Here is a 6,072-nt window from a genome sequence, read left to right on the forward strand (position 1 = left end):
ATCAAGGACATCAAACATGAAGAAAGCAAGAGGTCATTAAAAAAACAGGAAAGAAAAGACCAAACTGGATGGCAGAAGAGACTCTGAAAGCTGCTCCTGAGCATTAAGTAGCTAAAGCAAAAGGAAGAAACGATGAAGTAAAAGAGCTGAACAGAAGATTTCAAAGGGAGGCTTGAGAAGACGAAGTATTATGATGACATGTGCAAAGACCTGGAGATAGAAAACTAAAAGGGAAGAATACACTTGGCATTTCTCAAGCTGAAAGAACTGAAGAAAAAATTCAAGTCCTGAGTTGCAATACTGAAGGATTCTGTGGGGAAAATATTAAAGGACACAAGAAGCATCAAAAGAAGATGGAAGGAGTACACAGTTATTATACCAAAAGAATTGGTGGTCATTCAAGCATTTCAGGAGGTAGCATATGATCAGGAACCAGTGATACTGAAGGAAGAAGTCCAAGCTGCACTGAAGGCATTGGCAAAAAACAAGGCTCTAGGAACTGATGGAAAACCAACTAAAATGTTTCAACAAACAGATGCCGTGCTGGAAGTGCTCACTCGTCTATGCCATGAAATTTGGAAGACAGCTACCTGGCCAATCGACTGGAAGACATCCATATTTATGCCTATTCCCAAGAAAGGTGATCCAACCAAATGTGGAAATTATCAAACAATATCATTAGTATCGTGTGCAAGTAAAATTTTGCTGAAGATTAGTCAAAAGCAGCTGCAGCAGTATATCAACAGGGAACTGCCTGTAATGCAAGCTGGATTCAGAAGAGGGCTTGGAACGAGGGATATCATCGCTCATGTCAGATGGATCCTGGCTGAAAGCAGAGAATATTGGAAGGATGTTTACCTGTGTTTCACTGACTATGCTATGGCAGTCTGTATGCCGAGCAAACAATCTGAGAAGCTGGACTATATCAAAAAGGATGTGGCATCAGGATTGCAGGGAGACTCATTAACAACCTGCGTTATGGGGATGACACAACCTTGCTTGCTGAAAGTGAAGAGGGCTTGAAGCGCTTACTGATGAAAATAAAAGACTACAGCCTTCAGTATGGATTACACCTCAACGGAAAGAAAACAAAAATCCTCACAACTGGACCAATAAGCAACATCATGATAAATGGAGAAAAGATTCATGGTGTCGAGGATTTCATTTTACTTGAATCCACAATCAACACCCATGGAAGCAGCAGTTAAGAAATCAAAAGATGCATTGCATTAGGCAAATCTGCTGGAAAAGACCTCTTTAAAGTGTTAAAAAGCAAAGATGTCACCTTTAAGACTAAGGTGCACCTGACCCATGGTGTTTCAATCTCCTCATATGCAGGGGAAAGCTGGACAATGAATAAGGAAGACCGAAGAGCTGACGCCTTTGAATTGTGGTGTTGGTGAAGAATATTGAATATACCATGGACTGCCAAAAGAATAAACAAATCTATCTCGGAAGAAGTACAACCAGAATGCTGCTTAGAAGCGAGGATGGCGGGACTATGTCTGTCATACTTTGGACATGTTATTGGGAGGGATCAGTCCCTGGAGAAGGACATCATGCTTGGTAAAGCAGAAGGTCAGCAAAAAAGAGGAAGAACCTCAATGAGATGGATTGACACAGTGGCTGCTACAATAGCCTCAAGCATAATAATGATTTTGAGGATGGCACAGGACCTGGCAGGGTTTCCTTCTGTTGGATATAAGTTCACCATGAGTTGGAACTGACTCGATGGCACCTAACAACAACAACATTACAGAAAAACCTGAGAAAGCTGGAACCTGAGTAAGATGAAAACCTGTCAGAGAAGGAAAATTCAAACATTTTCCACTAAAATGAGCAAAGGACAGTGGTAAGACTGCATTCTGCCAAAGGCAGAAAACTTGTGAGACCCAGAAAAACAAGACTGTTCCATCGAGTTCTGACTCTCACAAGTTTCACTGTATAATAGTTGATGACATTTACAGACACTCCTCACTTATCAACATGGTTAGATTTCAAAGACCAGGTAAAGATTGGCATTTTGTGAAATTTGGCATTATGTGAAATTTGGCATTATGTGAAAATGGAGGATTACCACATCAGACTACATCAGATCACAAAATGGAGGATGACTACATTACATAACTGCCAAATTACATTAGTGCATAACTGCCAAACCACGGAGAATCATGGCCCAGCCAAATGGCACAAAATGGATAGATTTTTTATTATTGCCGTAAATGCAAAATGTGAGATAACGAGATAGTCTATAAGTGAGTAGTAGGTTTACTTTCTGGTTTGTGACAATGATGAAAGGTTTCATATTTTGCTTATAGGTAAGTGCTACAGGTTGAGACTCAACAGTCAGTATTTATACTATTAGTGTGCATTATTACATCATTAGGGGATAATATGGTTCTCCACTAGAACAGTGTTGCCTTCGCCACAGCCTCATTTCCCCTCCCTAAACTCTCCGTAATATTATCTATTATGAAACACAAATACTCTTTGTCATGGATTGAATTATGTCCCGCAAAAATGTGTGTATCAATTTGGCTGGGCCATGATTTCCCAGTATTGTGTGATTTTCCTGTATGTTGTAAATTCTGCCTCTATGATGTTAATGAAGGAGGATGGGCGGCAGTTGTGTTAGTGAAGCAGGACTCATTCTACAAGACTGGATTGTGTCTTGAGGCAATCTCTTGAGACAGAAAAGAAAGAAGCGAGCAGAGAGACAGAGGGACCTCATACCACCAAGAAAGCAGTTCCAGGAGCAGAGCGCATCCTTTGGACCTGGGGTCCCTGAGTGGAAAAGCTCCTAGTCAGAGGAAGATTGATGAGAAGGTTGACAGAGAGAGAAAGCTTCCCCTGGAGCTGACAGCCTGAACTTGGACTTTCAGCCTACTCTACCGTGAAAAAATAAATTTCTCTTTGTTAAAGCCATCCACTTGTATTTCTGTTATAGCAGCACTGAATAACCAAGACACTCTTTTAATTGGCATTTTCAGTTTAGAAATTTTTTTTTTTTTTTCTGTATGTGTTCAGGAGCCCTGGTGGCACAGTGGTAAGTGCTCAGCTGCTAATTTAAACGGTTGGCAGTTTGAACCTACCAGCTGCTCTGCAGGCGAAAGATGTGGCAGTCCTCTTCTGTAAAGATTACAGCCTTGGAAACCAGTTCTACTTTGTCACATGGGGTTCCTATGAGTCAGAATTAACTCAATGGCAATGGGTTTTTATTATATCTTTGAATATTTTTATTACACTTTGTTGATCTTAGGAGTAGCCATAAGTATCACCCATTTATTCCACTCTCAAGTTTGAAGGCAAGTGAGAAATGAGACCTAGGAGACATAATAAAGGAATTTAATATGTCGTCCTTATTTCCATTAAAGCTGAAAAATACGACTTTATTGCGGAGGTCAAATGGGCTTATAATGTTCCCCCTGATTTAGACAACTTTACTCACCCTGTCTCAGGCCCTCAGCTGCCTCTCTAAACTTACCCCAAGACAGAGAGCAGGCTGTGCCTCTCTACAAGCAGACAGACCAGAAAATCAAACCATATCCGTCACCGTTGAGTTGATTCTGACTCATAGCAACCCTATAGGACAGAGCAGAACTGCCCCGTAGGGTTTCTGAAGAATGGCTGGTGGATTCAAACAGCTGATCTTCCCGTTAATAGCCAATAGCCGAGCTGAGACACCAGGGCCTCAGATCAGAAGCAGGGACCAAAAAGGCACTGATTCACCCATTTTCCGTCATTTATTCCAAATTTACCAATCAGACAAATTACTACATTTCTGAGACAAATGAATGATAGGGCAAAGTGAAGATGGAACTGTTGTCCCATATTTTTTCTTCTTGGAGACTGGACTAGTGATCCTGTCATGTAAATATAAAAATAAATCAAGGGGAATAGGAGCCCCTCCAAACTTTTTTTTAGTGTGTGTGTTGGGGAAATTCTCCTTCAGGCTTCAATTATGTTAGGCTATCTTTATCTAGCTTCCATAACTTTTAGTTTCTGTCTGATTGCTTTAATCTCTGTATTAATCACTGTACTACCTACACCTTTCCTCCAAGTCAGTAACTCAGTCTGCGAGCATGTATATTATGTTTCCTGATTTTTTCTAATCTTTTTAGATGTGGGATATGGTAGGCAGAATGGCCCCCAAAGACATCCTAACCCCTGGAAACTTTGTATATGTTATGTTACATGGCAAGAGGGAACTTGTAAAGGTCATGAAGGTTGTTGTTGTTGGGTGCCGTTGAGTCAGTTGTGAGTCATAGCAACTCCATGTGACAGAGTAGAACTGCCCCATAGGGTTTTCCTGGCTGTAATCTTTACAGAAGCAGATGGCCAGGGCTTTCTTCTGTCAAGCAGCTGAGTGCCAACCTTTTAGTTAGTAGCTGAGTGCTTAACCATTGGGCCACCACGGGTCCTTATTACCTAAAACTCATTGCTGTGGGGTTGATTCCGACTCATAGCAGCCCCGTAGGACAGAGTAGAATTGCTTCATAGGGTTTCCAAGGCCGTGATCTTTATGGAAGCAGACTGCCACTTCTTTCTCCCATGGGGGGGCTGATGGGTTCAAACCGCCAACCTTTCGTTTAGCAGCCAAGCACTTAATCATTGTGCCACCATGTCTCCTTGGGCTCTTTCTTCAGGTTCTTAAAATAGGAAGAGTATCGGATAATTCAGGTGGCACCAGTCTAATCACATGAGCTCTTAAAAGAAGAAAACTTTGCCTAGCTGGAGGCAGAAGGAATTCAGCAGAAGTCAGAGAGATTCAAAGGAAGAGAGGAACTCAGCATCCAGTTGCTGGTTTGAAGATGGAGGGGGCAACATGAAGAGGGATACAGGTGATCTTAACCAGCCATCCAGGAAAAGGGTCCTCGGTCCTGCAGCTGCAAAGAACGGAATTTTGTCAACAACTTGAATTAGCTTGGAAGTAGATTTCTTCCCCAAAGACTCCAAATAAGAGCCCAGCTGACCATCGATGTGATTTTGGCCTCGTAAGATCCATAGCAGAGAAAGAGTCGAGCCCACCAAAAGTCTGACCCGTTAAACTTTGAGATAATAAGTTTGTGTTGTTTTAAGCAACTAGATTTGTGGTAATTCATTATGGCATCAGCAAATAAATGGAGATATTAGTTAGAAATGCCATGATTTGATGACTGTTATGTAATTTGAGGAAACCCCAGTGGCGTAGTGGTTAAGTGCTATGGCTGCTAAATGAAAGGTCAGCAGTTTGAATCCACCAGGCATTCCTTGGAAACTCTATGGGGCAGTTCTTCTCTGTCCTATAGGGTCACTATGAGTCGGAATTGACTCGACAGCAACGGGTTTTATTACGTAATTTGAGGGTGGGAAGGGCAGGAAAGGAGTCATGCTACATTATCTGCTTCTGCTTTAGAATCTTCTTCTTGGCCACTGTTTTTGGGAAATTAATATATTTAGACTACTCCCTTTCTTTCAGAACTACTGGTGAATCAGTTTTGTTGTTTTGAAGTTTATTTGCTTCAATTAACGTTGTACTGGAAGGGAGAGCATCTGTAATATGGTTTCAATCAGCTATCTGATTCTAGAAGTCTCTTGCTCATCAAATCTTCAGACATGAGAATAAGGGAGCATTCCATGAGTCTAAAATCTAAACAAGTCCCTGGGTAGTACAAACTCTTAAGCACTTGACTATTAGGAGGAAGGTTTCCAGTTCAAACCCACCCAGAGGCTTCCCTGAAGACAGGCCTGGCAATCTGCTTCCAGAAGGTCACAGCCTTGGAAACCCTATGGGGCAGTTCTGCTCTGCACAGATAGGGTGGCCATGAGTCAGAATCAACACAATAGAATCTAACAACAATGATGAACTAAAACACATCAGTAAAAAGAAAAGGCTATTGAAAAATAAAATAAATTATATACTCACACACACACACATAATAACCAAGTTCCACTCTAACTTTTGAAGAGAATCAATAGTAGCCTAAAACACTCATCTTGGTGCTGTTGATGAAATATTGGAACATAAGAATGAATTTCTTGACAAGGCCTAGTTTTATTGTTTTGGTCTTTTGATTTTTTATTCCACAAAAT

This window comes from Elephas maximus, chromosome 18, assembly GCF_024166365.1.
Source record: "Elephas maximus indicus isolate mEleMax1 chromosome 18, mEleMax1 primary haplotype, whole genome shotgun sequence".
NCBI lineage: Eukaryota > Metazoa > Chordata > Mammalia > Proboscidea > Elephantidae > Elephas > Elephas maximus.